Here is a 19356-nt window from a genome sequence, read left to right on the forward strand (position 1 = left end):
CTGGGCCCGTAACATACAACAATGGTGTTTGAGTTATAGGACCTACATGAAAAGACATGGTAAGCATGTTTTTGAGCTCAAAACAAAGATTTCTGAGGTGTGACACAGTTTGTGAAGCCTAATACTGCATTTCAGGCCTCTAAAATGTCAGCTGCCTGACCTACTCCACTGGACATTAGGAACCGTCCGCGACCACTGGCAAAAGTCATCATGATGGTGGGCGGTTGCAACTGCAGCGGACACAGTCATAGGCTAACACTGTTGCCAGTGGCAGTTGCGGGCCAAGGGCTTTGTCAGTCGGTGGTGATGACGTCATACATGGCGGATATGACCGCCATTTTCTACTGATTTACTCACTTGACTCCTGACGCTGCTGCCATCGAGACCTCCACTACCGAGCTGCTATGTACTGCCTCTGGGAGAAATCATGCACGTCCAGCAGGTGATAGGGCCCAAGCCTTCTCACCAGAGGAGCTGGAGAGGTTAGTGACTGAGGTCCTACCCCTGTACGCCGGCTCTGTGGTGCACTAGAGGATCGGGTAAGTACCTCATATATACAGTTTTCTCTGTACTTCGCCATCCTTTCCCTCCTCACAGGCTAGAATGTGCCCCTGTGGACCAAACTGACTACTTATGTGCATGTAGGTGAGGTCTGTGTGGCATCAATGGGAGAGTCAATGTGCAGGTATTGGTGGACAATACCATATGTTGAGTTAATTTACAATGTGGTGTGTGTTTTTTGTACTCCTAGATCCTCCTTGTGTTGTATGCACATAACTAGGTGAGGTGACTTTGCAGTCATCCACTGACATCTCTTTCTCATGATTGTTGTATACATGAGACAACATGTATGTGCATGACAGCAGGAGCTGAGTATGCATGTTGTATGTGTCAGTTGTGAGTAATGTGAGCTATGTGTATGCTGCCACAGAGATTTCTTCACAATATGCCCTTGCTAGATGGTTATTTGGAAGGCATATCATCACTCTCTTTGTCCTTCAGGTTGCCACACATGTGACATGGCAAATAACTGTTGGTTACATGATGTACTGTCATGGAAGTGATGGAAATGGAGTGTCATGTAGGTTCTGTCTGCTCAAGCAATAGAGACCAGGGCCTGTCACATATATATCCCAGTGTGGGTCCTAGTCTAGGATGGGGTTGCGTCACTGTGGCTATGCAACTGTGGCACTGTGCCCACTCCCTGTATCCCAGCAGATCCTGTCATGTGGGCAATATGAGGCTCTGGTGAAATATCCAATGCCTCACTCTGTTGATTAGATTAGGAAGGTACAGAGGTGAGCTACTAATCTATTGCACATGTGCACTTAGCATCATTGTCAATGTGTGTCTCTGTCTCATGACAGGTCCCTGGCTCCCACAGCCCTGTTGTCACTTTCGCATAGGTCATATTTGTCCTGTGCAGCCTTATTGCGTAACTGACATTCCCAGAGTGCAGACAGTATGCTTATTCCTGGGAGGTCATGATATGTGACTCAGTAGTTCAATCACCTACAGAAACTCTACAATGCATGCCTTTTTTATTTGGATGCCATCTCTGTAGGATGGACACATATACCCAAAGGAGTGTTCTGTGGTACAGGTGCATAGCACATAACCCCACCCCTGAAGTGGCATGAGTCTATATTGTTTATTGCACATATCCACACATGGACTGGGTCGAAACTTTCGGAACCCACCATGCAAGTCCCTTCATGTGTGATGTTTGAGTTTGTATTATGGCAGTTGCCTGTAGGGACAGTATGCAGAGATGTATTTTCACAGAGTGTGAATATGTTGGTCCATTCATGCCTAAGGAGTTTACCCTTCAGAAGCCACATAGGTGTGAAGTGTCTCATAGTGGTACGCATTTTAGACAGGTTGCTAGAGCATGTCCCACATTATGTCAGTAAGCTTGTTTTGCCATTGTAGGGCCTGAGCAAGGTGGTGGGTTGGTTTGCAGATTGGGAAATGTATGTCTGTAGTAATGTGCCTGTAGTTATTGGCTTGCATGTACTACACTCGAGGAGTATTGACAAATAGGAAAGTTCTAGCTTGATGTTACTGACATGTAAGTGAATCAACTATTTTTTATGAGACTAGTGAACATAATCTCTTGATGTATCTTTTGCATCCATGCAGGTCAACGCTAATCAAAAGAAGGGACTATGGAGAGCCATCATCAAGACACTAGGGATCCACAGCCAGTGGAGCATTCACAGCAGAAAAAGGTAAGAGGACCTGAGACGCTGGGCCCAGAAGATCATGGAGGTCCAGCTGGAGCTGTCCTCCCAATGTGGACCGGGTGCTTCTCGGACCATGATCCCCCTAATGGCTCATAACCTGGCGGGGGCCTATCTGGAGCTTGAGCTGGAGCACAGCAGCCACAAACGGGTAAGAACAAGGCATATTCCTGTGTGTTCCATTGTCAAGTGCTTGAGGGAGGTTCTGATAGCTCCCCTTGACAATTAGGGATGAGCCATGTGTCACACAGTAGATGAGGGATTGTTTATGTATAATGATGTGCCTTGCCTATTGTCCCAGGGACCTAGGACACAACTGGGTGGAATCCACAAACCATGTGGTCTGCAGGGACCATATATGGCTGTGTACATTGATCAAACAACTACTGTTTGTTGTTGTAGTGGGTGTAATTTCTATGCAACAGATGACTCCTAAATGTCCCAGGCCAAAGGTAAGTAGGTGATGGGTCACTGTCCTCTGCCATGTGTCAGGGCAAATGTGAATATCGGCATCTGCCACCCAGAAGCCATTTCTCTTCAGCGTATGATGGCTGCTGGTGCTTGATTGGAACATGTAATGTGAGAATGTCCAACATACATGTGACAGGGATTACATTGTTTTTTAGATGGAGCTATGGATCACTACTTTCCCTTGTTAAGTGGGGAATGTCCATTGACATTTTTTATGGGCCATCACTGTTGCCAACATTTCTTATGCCACCATATCAGCATGTGTCCCTTTCTCTATATAAAATATTTCTGAGCTGCAGCTTCATTCTACCTATTTTGATGGGATGCTGTCTGTATTCCCTCACATATATGTACATGCCAATCTTTGTGTGGAATAGGACATTTACAGTGGGGTACACTTCATGTTGTGCCACATTGTTTATTGCCTGACACATATCCTTATGCACAGTAGCATGTCATTTAGCATGTACAACTGATGTAGCGATGAGGGACATGACAGGTAGGCCTAAAGTTTGGAGACTTAGGCCCTCATTATGATCTTGGCTGTAATCACAACCGACCGCCGTGCTGGCGGTGAACAAAAGACCGCCGTGGTGGTAGACTGCACACCGCCGAATAATGATGTCAAAAACACAGTCCGCCCAAAAATTGACAACCTCCACTCATGGCCAGGGCCAAAGACAGCAGAAAGGCAGCACACAGCACCCTACCACCGCCATCCCTACAAACCCCCCTGCCCACCAAAACATAATACGCAAATCAGCGCAGAGGACAATGGATGTCGAATGGCCATTGGCGGTAATGACCGCCGCGCTCAGAAATGGGAACCCCCAACAACAGAAGCACACATTGGCAAATTTGGAAACCACACAGCTGACACACATCCACACCACTATGAAACATACTCACACACAACCCACACTCCTTTGCAACACCAACAGCACCACAGAAAACCACACCACAACACACATATAAACAACCACTACACAAGTCACACACAAAACACCACCCACCACACACCATGACACCCCCTAAGCACCCCTGCTTCACCGACAGGGAGCTGAGGAACATGGTGGATGAAATACTCAGGGTTGAGGTGCAGCTATTTGGGGCACAGGTGCAGCAGAGGCCCCTGGTCAAGAAGATGGAGCTATGGCAGAGGATTGTCAACAAGGTCAGCACAGTAGGAATTCATCCACGCACAAGAGATGACATCAGGAAGAGATGGAATGACCTGCGGGGGAAGGTGCATTTCATGGCGTCATGACACAACATCGCCGTACAGAAGACTGGCGGTGGTCCCTCACCTCCTCTCCCCAAATACACCAACTGGTAGGAGAGGGCCATGGCTATCCTGCACCCAGAGGGCCTCACTGGACTTCCTGGAGGACTGGACTCAGGTAAGTCAACTACACTTACAATGCATGTATCATCCCTTCCCTCTCAATAACACCATGCCCCCATCCCCTACCCAGCCCACAACACCCACACACTCCTACCCATGTCCCCTGCATGCACACAAACCCCCATAAATATCACTATCCAGCCCCCTGTGCATAGTCACCAACCCATGCATGAAATGGCAGGAGCCCCAAAACACCCAGAATGTACCACTCCTCCCTCATCAAAAGCATCCAAAATAACACCAAGCGATCCTGCATGCTACCACATGGGAATGGAACCACCAATAACTCCTAAGCAGTGCTGCAAGGGACACCCACATCTCTGTTCTCACACACACACAGGCACCACCATCCATGCCACCCGGACAGAGACGTCAAAGAAACACAGTACTCCATCTGAAGATGAAGGCCCCACCCAGGAGAGTGCAGAGGGATGTCTGGACACAGAGGAGAGCCCTGGCCCATCACACAGACCTGGACACTCACCCTTCAGTAGCCCCACCCAGGACACCACTGACACCCGTACCACTCAGCCACCACCATCAGCTCTGGCCCAACGCCCCCACACCAGTGTCTTCAGGCCCCGGACTGGCTGCCCACAAGTACAGAGTTCCGAGTCTCCACACACCACCAGTCAGGATGATGAAGGGTCCAGTGCAAGTGGGACTGCCAGACCTGTGCAGGGGACACAGGTACAGGGGGCTAGGGCCATTGATACGGAAACAGTGGGTCAGGGGGCGGCCCGAGGAGGGATGCTGCTGTCCAGGAGGCCATTGCTGAGGTCCTGGGAGCATACCACCATTCCCAGGACAGGATGGGCCAGATCCTGGCCACGCTGGAGGAGAATCAGAGGCCGCAGGTAACACATCATCATGAGGCCATGGAGCAATGGAAACAGCTCCATGCTACCATGGCCACCATTGCAGGGGTGTTGCAGCGCCAGTACAACAGCCAGCCTGAGTCCTCCACCCACCTGCAGGCCCCTTCCACTAGCCAGGACAATGCCCTGCTATCCACATCTACAGCTGCTAGTGGACTGGTGGCACTGCCAGAGGACTCACAGGACACCTGCAGCCCAGCTTCCCCCCTCACAAATGTGCCCTCAGACCCAGACATCCCCGTGAAACACCAGCCAGGACCTAGCCCACCACCAGGAAGTGACTCTGCCCTGAACTGTCTCCCTTGTGTGCCACTGAGCTACCTTGTCGACATGCCACTGCCATTTCACCATCTTCCAATGGCCCCATGGACTATGCCCCTGTGTAACGAACAGCTGTCAAAATGTACCTGATTATATTGTTCACCATGTGCCCTCTCCCTTACACTGTCCCATCACTCATGGATGTTTTTTGTTTAAATAAATACACCTCTTCACTCAAAATATCTGTCCTTCATTAATGTGGGCAAACAAATGTAAATGTAACAAGTGTAAAAGTAGCCAGTTTCCATCGTAATGCTGTTTTATTGCATGAGGGGGTCTAACGGACTTCAGTGTTCGAAGTATGTCACACTGTAGATTCCCATGCTGGAACACGAATCTCTTTCTTCACACATGAAGTCTACACATCACTGGTAAAGGACACCACAGCACTTTGCACATAAGTCACCCTGAAACAATGCAGTAAACCCAGTGGTAACATATAACACTACCTGAGAGTCACTGGAAGTATAACTGGATTAGCTGATGTCACCCTGATATTGGATAAAGGAGTTTATTTTATTTGGATCGGATATATTGATTGGACTGATTTTACATTATTGTGAATTAAACATCTATTGAACAATGTAAAGGATAGTTTTTGTGAACACATTGCTGATGTTGGATTTGTAACACTCCATTACAGATTTATGTTATTGATTTACACGTGTGCCATTACCTATTGTATTGCGCAGCATGCAGCAGGCCACCACTATCTGACACACCTCGTCAGGGACATAACACAGGGACCCTCCAGAGAGATGGAGGCAGCAAAATCATGCCTTCGGGAGTTCAATGGTCCTCTCAACAACCCTCCTATTGTGATCATGTGCCTCATTATATTGGATTTCTGCATCTGTCCTGGGATTCCTCACAGGTGTCAGGAGCCATTGCAAAGGGGTCATGGACTGATCCTGGGAACCTTGCATTGACATGAGTAATGGACTGATCAGCGGTACACACCAGTTGGACATTCATGGAGTAAAAGCTTTTACAATTTCTGAATACTTGTTCATTTACTCTTGGGGGTATGAGGGCTATGTGGGTACCATCAATGCCACCTATCACATGGGGAATATTTGCAAAAGCATAAAATCCAGATTTGATGGAGGTGAAATCAGCCCTTTGGGGAAACTGGACATAACTCTACAGGTGTTGCACAAAGGAATCCAGAAATTTGGACAGGATGTGGCTAAACATTGGATGAGATACACCGGCTGCCGTGCCCACTGTCACTTGGAATGAGCCCTTGGCCAGAAAATGTAGCACAGATGGTACCTGCACAGTTGGAGGGATGGCATGGGGATTTCTATTAGCTTGCATCAGAACAGTCTCCATTTGTGCATAGAGTTCCAGGATAGTGGCTCAATTCAGGTGGTATGTGATGATGATGTGACGTTCCTCCATGGTGGCCAGATCAACCAGGGGTCTGTAAACAGATGGGGCCCTCCCTCGCCACATGAGTCTGTACCTATGGGGGGGGAATAGAGACACATTGAGTTGTCACAAACACTTCAATCACAATATTCCACAATTCAACTTGTACATGCAACACTATTGCCCCTCACACAGATGGAGAGAACTTGGTAATCCTGTCTGGGTATTGTCTGGTGTGGTGTGTATATTGCATTGCATCATAGTGTAGGCACACTTCCCACTATGATTCCATGAAGAGGATCACTGATCATACCATTACTCGACGAAGGGGAGAGGGAATGGAGCCATGGATCAGGACCCTGGACAGACTATGAAGGCGTGGTGTGTGCAAAATAGCAGCCCCCTGCCCTACAGGTAATTTAGTGTAGGAAGTGACTTCATTACGCTGGCGGTAGTCGTCATGGCGGTAGGCAGTGTTCACCTCCATGCACCTCTTCATTGGATAACATTGGCGTCTATGGGGAAGCAGGGCCAATCACGAACACTGCCGGCAGTGACGGTGCCCACCGTAGCGGTAAATACCGCCATTTTGCTATGCCCTTGCCACTTGACTCCTGCATCTCGAGAGGAACGGAACTCCACTGCGTGAGCTGCTGTGTCCTGTTAGACTTTTCATTCTTGGCGTGGTCTCCCTCAACTTTTTGCCTCTGTTTCCCACGCTGTTGATGTGTGCTGGACTCTGTTTTTGCTGTTTTTGTTACTCTGGGCACTTTACCACTGCTAACCAGTGCTAAAGTGCAAGTGCTCCTATTCAAAATGTGTATGTAATTGGTTCATCTATGATTGGCTTATTTGATTTACTGGTAAGTCCCTAGTACAGTGCACTAGAGGTGCCCAGGGCCTGTAAATCAAATGCTACTAGTGGGCCTGCAGCACTGGTTGTTCCACCCACATTAGTAGCTCTTAAACATGGCTCAGACCTGCCACTGCAGTGTCTGTGAGTTCAGTTTTAAACTGTAAATTCAACATGGCAAGTGTACCCACTTGCCGGGCCTAAACCTTCCCTTTTCTTACATGTAAGGCACCCCTAAAATAGGCCCTAGGTAGCCCCAAGGGCAGGGTGCAGTGTGTGGTTAAGGTAGGACATAAAGTAATGTGTTTTATATGTCCTGACAGTGAAATACTGCTAAATTCGTTTTTCACTGCTGCAAGGCCTGTCCCTCTCATAGGTTAACAATGGGGATACCTTTAAATGTGATTAAAGTGTAGATTCCCTTTTGGAGCAGATAGACATGTGAGCTCACAATTTAAAAATACACTTTTTAGTAAAGTTGATTTTAAGATTGTGTGTTTGAAAATGCCACTTTTAGAAAGTGAGCATTTTCTTGCTTATACCATTTCTGTGACTCCGCCTGTTTGTGGATTCCCTGTCTGGGTCGGTTTGACAGTTGCACCTCTCACTAGACAGTGACACAAAGGGAGCTGGGGTGTAGCCTGCATATCCTGACGAGCCATCTGTGCTAAGAGGGAGGGGAAGAGTGGTCACTCTCACCTGAAAGGGCTGTGCCTGCCCTCACAGAATGCAATCTCCCACCCCCTGGTGTGTGTCTGGGGCCTGGCCTGGGCAAGGAAGGATTTCACAAACAAGAGAGACTTTCCTTTGAAGTAAGCCTACTTCAAAGGGCAAAATGGGTATAAGAAGGGCACCCAAAACCACAGACTTTAGAACACATTTGGAAACCAAGAGGAACCTCTGCCTGGAGAACAGCTGAAGAGCTGAGGAAGAAGAGCTACCATGCTTGTGATTGTGCTTTGTGGAGAAATCCTACAGTTGCTGCTTCTGCCTGTGCCTGTGCTAGAGGACAAAGACTGGACTTTGTGTGCCTTTGTGCGCCTTTGTGTGCCTTCCTTCTGGTGAAGAACTCTCCAAGGGCTTGATTTGGAGCTTGCCTCCTGTTGTTTCAAGTTTCGGAGACAACAAAGACTGATCTCTGGCAGCACCTGGAGCCTCTGCTGAGACTCTTACTCTGCCAAGTGGTGCCCATCCAGTTCCTGGGACCCTAAAAGGAGAAGCTGGCTGGCCAAGAGTGAGAAATCCACGCACAGACAGCAGGGCGGGGAAAAGATTGACGCAACTCTGAGATATGGCTGAAAAATAGACATGCCGCCAGCTTTGCAACTGAAAATTGAAGCTCGACTGCAGCGCAACTGAAAGATCGACGCACGCGACTGGAGAAACGACGCACAGCATCGCTGACGGAGGCTGGTGAGATCGCAACCCACGCTGCATGGTTTTCGGATCATCGTGCAGCAGGATTTCAGACACAAACATCGCTGCATGTGTAAAAACGTCACAAGGTCTGCCTGGACCCGAGAATGTGGTTCGAATCGCCACATCGCTCTCCTGCGGAGAGGGGAAACGACGCACGCTGTCTCGACTGAAAGAGAAACGATGCACAGTCTCGCTCGTGAATGATATCGACGCATTGCAAGCCCTTTTTGACGCACACTCGCCCATGCAGGGTTATTTTTGTTTTTTAATTGATAACTTGACTTGTGAATTGTGGATTTTTGTCATTTTGGTCTTGTTTTGTTTAGATAAATATTTTCTATTTTCTAAGCCTGTGTTCTGTCATTTTGTAGTATTTTCATTAAGTTACTGTGTGTGTTGGTACAAATACTTTACACCTAGCACTCTGAAGTTAAGCCTACTGCTCGTGGCAAGCTGCCAAGGGGGAAGCAGGGGTGTTAGCTGAGGGTGATTCTCTTTTACCCTGACTAGAGTGAGGGTCCTTGCTTCGACAGGGGGCAACCTGACTGCCAACCAAAGACGACCCGATTTCTAACATTGGTGATCAGCGGTTGGGATTGGACTTGTATTTGTACTTCACATACAGTGATTAAGTGTACACTACTGTTTTGAGTTCAGACCACCACGTGACCACATACTACTTGTCTTGTGATTTTTGCTTTTCCTCTTTTTCTTGGATTTGTCCCTACATCCATTTTTGTTGTAATCTTTGATTGACTTCTGAACTTCATTGGGAACTTGTTTTTCTGCCTTTTGGAACTTTGCACTTTTGATGACTTTTCATCATGTCCCAATCTGAAGATGCATCAGTTGGAGCTGCCTTTGACCTAGGGAAATTAGAGAGCTATACAGTCCCATTAAGAGCTCATCCAAGAAGGGGGAGCTGCAGAAGGCGCAGGGGGCCTGGGTGACAGCCAAGAACACTGAAGGGCACACAGAGGATGAGGAGAAGGAAGAGCATTTCATACACAATGGTATTTTGCGTAGGCCTGTTACGTCCAGGGAGAGGGTCTCCGGGGCAGGTAGCAGTGTCTCATCTAAGGGTCTGACTCCTGAAGAATTGCAGGACAGACAGGCAGAGAGTGCGAGCACCAGAGGGAGTTGGAGAAAATGAGGATGGCCATAGAGGAGAAAACGTTATTGTTGGCTCATGAGCTCAGCGTAAGGGAGCTGGATCAGAGGAGCCAGTCTAGTAGGGATGGTGGCAGCAACATCACAATGCAGCCTGAGAGGAGAGTGCTCATTCCTAAAGATCTTGTGAAGGATTACAAAAGGGAGGATGACATATACTTGTGGTTCAAGGGGTATGAGTCTGCCCTCCACATGAATCTGGTCCCTGAAGCTCATTGAGGGGTGGATCTGTGGAAGCACTTTGAGGTAGAGGGGAGGGATACATTGACAGCCTTAGGGGATGCTCAGAATCTCACCTACACTATCATGAAGGATGCCCTACTCACAAGATATGGTTCCACCCCTGAGAAGTATAAGGACAAGTTTAGGTTCTATAAGAAGAAGGAATCCCAAACATGGTTGGAATGTGTTGATTCTTTTTGCCGGTCACTGGATGGTTGGGTGAAGGGCAGTAAGGTAACAACGTATGAGGGGATTTACAATCTGACTGCTTGGGAGCACTTGTACAGTTTATGTTTTCCAGAGCTGCGCCAGCACCTGATTGACAGCAAGCTGACTGATCCCAGGAAGCTTGCACAGGAAGCAGACCGCTGGGAGAGCACCAGGGTCAAAAAGAGGTATGGGGGAGATCACGACAAGGGTGGGGAGGGTATCCTCTGAGAAGAAAGGGGGAGGGTAAACGGGGGAGATCTCTAAAGGGTGCCCCAAACTGATTCTCAGTTTAAAGATTCCCAACCCCCCAGTGAGAAGAAGCCATCGTTCTCCAAAGGGAAACCAGTGGCAGAGGGACCCCCACATAAGTGTTTTACATGTGACCAAGTGGGTCATGTGAGGGGGGACCCCAAATGCCCCAAGAGTACACCGGCACCCAATGGTGCGCAGCCCCAGGGTTTGGCTAGTGTAGTCCTTGGGGAGGAGTTGGTTCCAGGTGGGTGGGAGCCAGCTGAGATGACCCTTGTCTCACTAGGGGACAGTGAGATGGTCCAGAGAACCCTCATGCCTGAGGGCACTAAAAAGTACAGGCATTGGGTGACCATCAATGGACAAAGGGTGGAGGCTCTGAGAGACACAGGAGCCAGTGTGACTACAGTGAGGAGTCAGCTAGTGTCTGAAGAGCAGATTGATCCCTGGGTACTTCACTAAGTAGTTGCAGTGGACAACTCAGAGTGCCTGCGCAGAGTGGCGCATTTTCCCTTTGAATGGGGGGGGTCTCAGGTTCCTTGAAGGTAGCTGTGAGTCCAACCATGCCTGTGGATTGTTTGCTAGGCAATGACCTGGAGGATTCCCCTTGGATGGAGGTGGAACACAGGACTCACTTGGAAATGCTGGGTCTGCCTGGGTGGGTATGCGTATCCACCCGGTCAATGGCATCCCGTCAGGGTGGTCAAGAGCCCCTAGAGCCGGAAACAGTGGCTCAGGGGCCCGCCAAGAAGAGAAAGGGCAGGGGGTGCAGAAGTTCCCACAGTTCAGGAGCAGGCGGAGCCTGAGGGTGATGCCCCACAGCCTACAGGGGAACAGGTGGCTGAACTGGGGGAGCTCCCTCAGCTGTCGCAGTGGCAGCAGGAAGGGGGACCCACCAGGGAGGCATTCTGTGAGGCACAGAAAACTTGCCCTACTCTAGAAGGACTGCAGCAGCAGGCTGTAGCCCAGGCAGCTGTCGAGGAGCCCAGTACTCACCTGATCTATTGAGAGAGCGGCCTCGTGTTTAGTGAGCCTAAGGTTCCTGCGCCTGGGTCAGCTCATATGCTGGTGGTACCCCAGTGCTGCAGGGCCTTCCTACTGGGGTTGGCTCATGATGTGACTTTGGCAGGACATCTGGGGCAGGAAAAAACCTCCAAGTGGCTTGTCTCCCACTTCTATTGTCCCCAGATGCACAAGCATTCTGCTGCACACTGCAGGTCTTGCCCAACTTGTCAGGCAAGTGGCAAGAGTGGGGGGAAATGTAAGGCTCCCCTCCAACCTTTACGTGTTGTTAGTACTCCCTTTGAAAGGGTAGCTATTGATATTGTGGGGCCTCTGGATCACAAGACAGCCATGGGCAACAGGTTCATCCTGGTCTTGGTGGACCATGCCACCTGGTACCCAGAAGCCATTTCTTTGACAGGTACCAACTTCATGTCAACATATATGAAGTCTCTGTGGAAGGTGTGTGGGGTAACCTACAAGTTCACCACCCCTTACCACCCCCAAAGTAATGGTCTGGTTGAGAGTTTCAACCGCACATGTCCTGACTCAGGTCCATAGAATGGTACATGTCACAGGGGAACGGGCCCGATCTTCACTGCGGAGGAGCTTGAGAAGCTGGTGGACGGGGTCCTACCCCTGTATGCAAAGCTGTATGGGCGACCAGAGGCTCAGGTAAGTTGCTATTAGTCCTCCTTGATAGTGTGTGAATGTGGCAGATGCCTGTAGGTGTTTTTGTGGGCTGTGTGGATGCTTACCTGTAATGTGTCTGGCAGTTGTTGTCTTGGTTATTGTCAATATGTGTGTCTCCCTGGGCCATGTGAGGTCGAACTGGGATGCCATTTGTGTATGGGGCACCCACACTGACGTCTGCTTCTTTACTCTGTGTGTCCCATGCAGGTCAGTGCCCCTCAGAAGAAAGGAATGTGGCAAGCCATCGCCAAGGAAGTGCGGACCCTGAAGGTCTATAACCGTCAGAACAACCACTGCAGGAAGCGGTGGGAGGACCTGCGGTGCTGGGCCCGGAAGACCGGAGAGGCCCAGCTGGGGACGGCCTCCTTAACAAGGGAGAGGTGCCCTTCGGACCCTGACCCCCCTAATGGCCCGCATACTGGTGGTGGCCTATCCCAATTTGGATGGGTGCTTGAAGGCAGCACAGCAGCCACAAGGGGTAAGTACCTACACTAATGTGATGCTACTATGCTGAGTGTAGTTAGGTGCCATGAGGTGCATGAAGTGTAGTGGCAGGCCCATAGACAGGTGTATCCCTGCAGTCCATGTCCATGGGATAGTGTCCTTAGGTAGTTATGGTTGGGAATGTAGGTCTGTGAGGGGTCCCCTGTTTGGGCTATTGGTTTAGATGTAGCCACATGGATTAGCAAATTTGTTGTCTTGCCAATGTCTCTCATTGTGTCCCATTGCAAGGTGTATCAGAGTACAGGGCCAGGATGGTCATGTAGTGTACTGTGGGATGTTGCCTAGCAGTCAGGGGCACATTCAGGTGAATTATTCTGTCTGATGGGGGTTAGTGCATGAGATAGGTGGGTGTGTGTGTGCCAACAGGTATGTATGATCTAGATTTGACCTACTTCTTTCTTGTTTTGTCCCCCCATGCTCTTGTGTCCTTGTGTGCTTTAGCATCATCTGGCAAGGGTGCTGAGGCACCGGCGAGTGGGGATGTTGCAACCCACAGTTCCCAGGAGGCGGAGTCCACCGACACCAAGGGTACCAGTGGGTTGAAGGGCGAGGCGAGTACCACGGGGGAGGAAACTACCACTGAAGGTAGTGACTGAGACACCTCATCCGATGGCAGCTCCTTGGTGGTGGCGGAGCCTACTGGGCCCAGCCATTCCTTGTCATCTTCCACCACCCCCATACCATCATTGCCCTCCCAGTAGCTCCCCTGGGTGTAAGCCCATGCCCGCTCACCCAGGAGGGTGGGTGTCTCCTTCGCCCCAGGCACCTCATCTCCTGCCCATGTTAGCCCTGCTGCCCTCAGTGAGTGTGTCCTGTGTGCCTCTGGTGAGTTTTCCCCTTTATATGGGTCATTTCTATCAGGCTTTGAGTGGGAGTGTTTCCCGTCCCAGAACTGATGGTGGTGTGGTGTTCATTATATGCTGGTCGGGGTGGGCCTTTCTGCCAGCCTGGAGAAGGCCTCTGTGCTTTAAAGATGGCGGTGGGTGGATGGGCCACCGGCTGTTTCTCCTATGCTTCATTATTTGGCGGTATGCATCGCCGGCCTGTTGGTGGTAGATACTGCCACCGCCGGCAGTGGGGTCATTACCCCCAGGTTCAAAATGACTGTCATAATGTGAATATCTATGCCCTTGATGTAGCATTCTGTGGAAAAGTGCACTGTACATGTGATATGGGGAAGGTTGGTAATCTGACTGTTGGCATGCATCATGGAGTGACTTGAAGTTATGTAGAATTCACATGTATTTTGGTACAGGCATTCATCTACAGACAGACATCTAGGCTTGCATGACCAAAATGTGTGTGGACAGTGATTTAGCTTCCAATGAGGCAACATGTTGAGGGCCTTCAACAAGTACTTGCAAATCTCAAGGTGTCTCCAACATTCAAGGGACTAATGACTTCTGCTGATGAATTGAGCATATGTCATAGAAAAGGGTTGCAGACATTAGTGGTGATTTTCCTGGGGCTTGCTGATTCATTGTGTTGTGAATTCTGGAGACATCTCTCCCTGACATATTGCACTTGATGACTACAGTGTTCATTTTCATGCCTATCTGATCAACATTAATACTACCTCCATGACTTAATTAAGACAGATTTCGCTTGGTGAAGTGTACGTTGTGATATGTTTCCATAGTGACATGGGTATTTCCATGTCACCTTCTCCAGGATATTGTACTTGTCATCAAGATGACATGATTTTGTATCATCAGGTCTCATTCTTGGGTCATCATGTATGTGACAAAGAGATTGCATTTTGTATTGGCCTACTAATGTATGCCAACAGATGACTGTGGGCTGTTACATGGCCAAAGCTTTGAGGGTGATGTTGTCTCCTAATAGTTGAATGGCCATTGTGATTACACAATTTCATCCTTGCAACTGTAGTTGTGTGAGATCAAGATTTTCCTGTGGGCAACTGTTGACAGTTCAAATGGCATGCATTATGGCACATGTATGGGCCACTTAGGTGTAGTTTGTTGCTGGGCCCTACTTGACATCATAGTACTTTATGCTAATCAGAGTTGTTCAAGTGTAATCATGGACATGTGATGACCCTATTTCTCTTTGTATTTGCAACATCAGCACTAGCAAGTGAAGGAGATGGGGCACAGCTGATTGGGGAAGCATCTGGCCATGGGACCTCGGGTCAAGAAACCACTAACACAGAGGGACCCAGTGGCCCAGACGGCGAGAGGAGTGCCATGGGGAAGACCACTGGATCCTCATAATCATCAGATTATTTTCCAGTGGACACTTACTAGTGGTGGTAGACCCGTTGGGACATCTCCCAGTACCATCCTTGTCTGCCACCCCAGTTCTATCACCACCCCCACCACGTTGGCTGTGCCTGCTCACCCAAGAGAGTGGGGGTCTCCTTCACCGCAGCCTGTTACCCCTGCTGCCATCAGTGAGGAGGCTACTGACATCCTAAGAAGTATCTCTGTGAGTCAGTCAGCCATTGTGAATGCCATTCAGGGATTGCAAACTCAGCTACAACAAACCAATGTATTCCTTGAAGGCATTCAAGGTGCAATGGCTGGCATACAGAGATATTTCAGACTCGTCACCCACTACCTTCTTCCCCCTCCACCTCCCGCTTTCTAAACCAAATCCCCTCTTCCCCTACCCACCAAAAGCACACAGACAGATCAGCATGTATCCATTTCAACACACAAGAGGAGCACACACAAACACAAGCATACCTCCCATAAGCATGCACCCACGACATCTACACCAACACAGCAGACAACCACTCCCTCGACCTCCAAATCCTGACCCCCTTCATATGACCATCCCCGTGTCCCTAAGAAACATTTTTTGCTAGACCTTATCCTTTCTCTTGTTACCTCCACCCTGTCCCAACCCCAAGAGGCCCCCACCCAGCTCCCAGTGCCTTTCCTTTCACCTCCAAGGCCTCACCTGGCCATTGTAAGCACCCACACCTCTCCCCCTCAAGAAGAACCCCACCGCTCCCAAGAAGAAGACCACCCCTCCCAAGCCCAGGAACAGCAGCCCCACAAATTTGCCCCCCCTGCAGAAACTCCCTGAGGTGCCTGCCTGCCCCCTTGATGCTCCTTCCTGTGGAGGTTACGTGGCAGTTGGGAGCCACGTTGAGCCACAACACTGTGCTATTATTGAATTTGAATATGGACTGGTCAATGTCCTTTGGACTTTAATATGTTTCTAGTTAAAAAAACAAACAGTTGTTTTTTGGGTATACATTTGTCCTGCAATTCCTTTTCTACCATAATGATGTTCCTTAGTGACTTGTGTTGTCTGCTTACAGTTGTGTGTGTTTCAGCCTGCCTGCTGTTCCATTTGCTGTTGTTTGAAGTATCTGACTTTGTTGGCAGTGCTGGTATCCCCCAAGAGAAGGGTATATGTTGAGTGTATGGATATGTGGGTGTAAATACAATGGTGGTGTCATAGCATTGTGTACTGTTTGTAATGGTACATATTTAATCTTGTGTTGTGCATTGTGAGCATGTACTGTGTTAGACATGCCCCACTGATATGGATTATGTATTCATCGGATGTGTGTCAGCTTGAGTTTTGTTTGTGCAGACATGGCATTACCTTTGTTTGCATTTGCTAGTGTGCCCATTTAGCTGCGTGTACCTTGCAGCTAGTTTCTGTAGAGGTATGCCCCATGCAGTTGGACTTGTACGTGCATTGTTGACTTGCACTTCCACATTGTGCAGCTGGGCATGTCACTTGACTCTAGTATTATTTGTCCCAGATAATACCTGAAGGGCCAGTTCTTGTGCAAATGTTCTTTTATGGGCTTGTACAAAGTGATATGTGTCCCAGTGCAGCCTCCCTCCCTGAGTGCTCCTGACCTGATGCCGGACTGCGGCTGCCACCATGGAGGTTCACAAACTGCCAAACTCCGAATGAGGCCCTAAGTGATTTGCCCAGAATCACTGAATGTTGAGCCAATGTCGAGACTTGAACCTGGTTCCCCAGCTCCAAAGTTAGCAGCTCAGGCCATTAGGCCACATCTTCTCCCCCAAGGTTTGCGTGCAACAGACCTACAATTACTGTGATTGGTCACAATGTATCAGAGCGGGCTGCTTTTACTCCATCTTTGTTATCTTTCTGAAGCCTGTGTTATTAGACCTGGTATTGCCTCCTCTTTTGCACTTTGTTAGAAATGGGGTCTTTGGTTGGCAGTCAGGTTACCCCCTGTCCAAGCAAGGACCCTCAATCTAGTCAGGGTAAGTCACACACAATCCAAATTATCCTGTGCCCACCCTCTGGTAGCTTGGCACTGAGCAGTCAGGCTTAACTTAGAAGGCAATGTGTAAAGTATTTGTGTAATAAATCATACAATAACACAATATAGCACCACAAAAATACACCACACAGTGTTTAGAAAAATATATAATATTTATCTGGATATTTGCAGGTCAAAACGATAAAAGATGAAATATGAAATTGTAGAGATGTCACTGAAAAGTGATATAAAGTGTCTTAAGTCTTTCAAAAGCAAACATAGGTGGTCATTCTCACCTGGGCGGTCTTTTCAATAGACCGCCGAGGGACCGCCGTACGGAAGACCGCCAGTGCTGGCGGTCTTCCGCACGGACCATTATGACCGTTGGCAGCGCTCTGCCCGTTTCCGGACGAAGAGCCACCAACAGCCATACTGGCGGCAGGCGGGGAAGTGGAGGTAGCTCCACCTCCACCACCACGCCAACAGAACACCGCCCAGCGAATCACGACCTGTGATTTGCTGTGGCGGTGTTCTGTTGGCGTGGCGGTGTCGGCGGAACTGCCCCCATGGGTCCCGTACCCTCCCGGAAGATCACCGGAACAGGTAAGGTGATCGTCCGATAGGGAAGGGGGGGGGGTGTTGTGAGTTGTGTGCGTGCATGGGGGTGTGCGTGTGTGTATGTTTAGGGGGCGTGTGAGTGCGTGCATGAATGTGGGGGGGGGTGTGTATGTGCATGAGTGCGTGCATGAATGCGGGGGGGGGGTGGGGTGTGTGTATGTGCATGAGTGCGTGCGTGCATGAATGCAGGGGGGTGTGTGTATGTGCATGAGTGCATGCATGAATGCGGAGGGGGTGTGTATGTGCATGAGTGCGTGCATGAATGCATGCGTGTATGTGTGTGTGTATATGTTGGAGATCGGGTTGGGGAGGGGGGTCCTGCAACCTTTTGGGGGTGGCAGGGGTGGTGGGGGGGTAGGGGAGGGAGTCGGGTGGGGGTTGGGGGTGAGGGAGACCCCTATCAGTGCCAGGGAGGGGATTCCCTGGCACTGATAGTGCTTTCCGCCATGGATTTCATGGCGGTCCCAAACCGCATGAAATCCATATCGGTAAGCCGGGATCAGGCGGGTTGGAATACCGCTGGCAGTATGTGATGACCACTGGGCTGGAGACCCAGGTGTGGTGAAGCGGCAGCTGGCCATGGCGGTAACCGCCAAGGTCAGAATTCATGAAAAAAGACCGCCAGCCTGTTGGCGGTCTTACTGCCGCTTCACCGCCGACCGCCACGGTCGGAATGACCGCCAAAGTCTCTTTCAAGCACAAAGTACCTGGTTTAAAGTGGAAAATCTCTGCAAAGGCCCGCAGAGGAGGAGATACGTGGAAAAATGGTGTGTGCGTCGGTTTCGCCCCTTCACACACGGACTTGCGTCGTTATTTTTCATGCGGGGAAGTCGTGTGTTGTTTTCCTGCGTGCAGACAGTCCCCTTCTGTGGTTCGCGGGATTACCAGATGTCCCGGGGTCTGTGCGTGGAATCCTGGCTTGCTATCCGGCTGCGCATCGTTCCGGTGGGCTGTGCATGCAATCTTCTCCCTCACAGCAGGCTTCGCGTCGATTTCCTCTCTGAAGTCAGGTGGCGTTGTCCAGGCAAGGCCGTGCGTCGAAGTTCTGGTCGCACCGCAGGCGTCGCGTCGAGTGGCGTCTTTCCGGATCGGCATGCGGTGAATTTGTCACCGCGGAGCAAGCTGTGCGTTGAATTTTTTGGCGCACAAGGCGTCCAGTTAAAAAAGAGAAGTCTTTTTGGTCCTGAGACTTCAGGGAACAGGAGGCAAGCTCTATCCAAGCCCTTGGAGAGCATTTCAGCAGCAAGGCAAAAGTTCAGCAAGGCAGCAGGGCAGCAGTCCTTTGTAGAAAGCAGTCAGGTGAGTCCTTTAGGCAGTCAGGCAGTTCTTCTTGGCAGGATGCAGGTTCTGGTTCAGGTTTCTTCTCCAGCAAGTGTCTGAGGTGGTAGGGCAGAGGCCCTGTTTTATACCCAAATGTGCCTTTGAAGTGGGGGTCCTTCAAAGAGTGGCTAAGAAGTGCACCAGGTCCCCTTTCAGTTCAATCCTGTCTGCCAGGGTCCCAG

The sequence above is a fragment of the Pleurodeles waltl genome, chromosome 2_2 (genome assembly GCF_031143425.1).
Source record: "Pleurodeles waltl isolate 20211129_DDA chromosome 2_2, aPleWal1.hap1.20221129, whole genome shotgun sequence".
Classification (NCBI taxonomy): Eukaryota; Metazoa; Chordata; class Amphibia; order Caudata; family Salamandridae; genus Pleurodeles; species Pleurodeles waltl.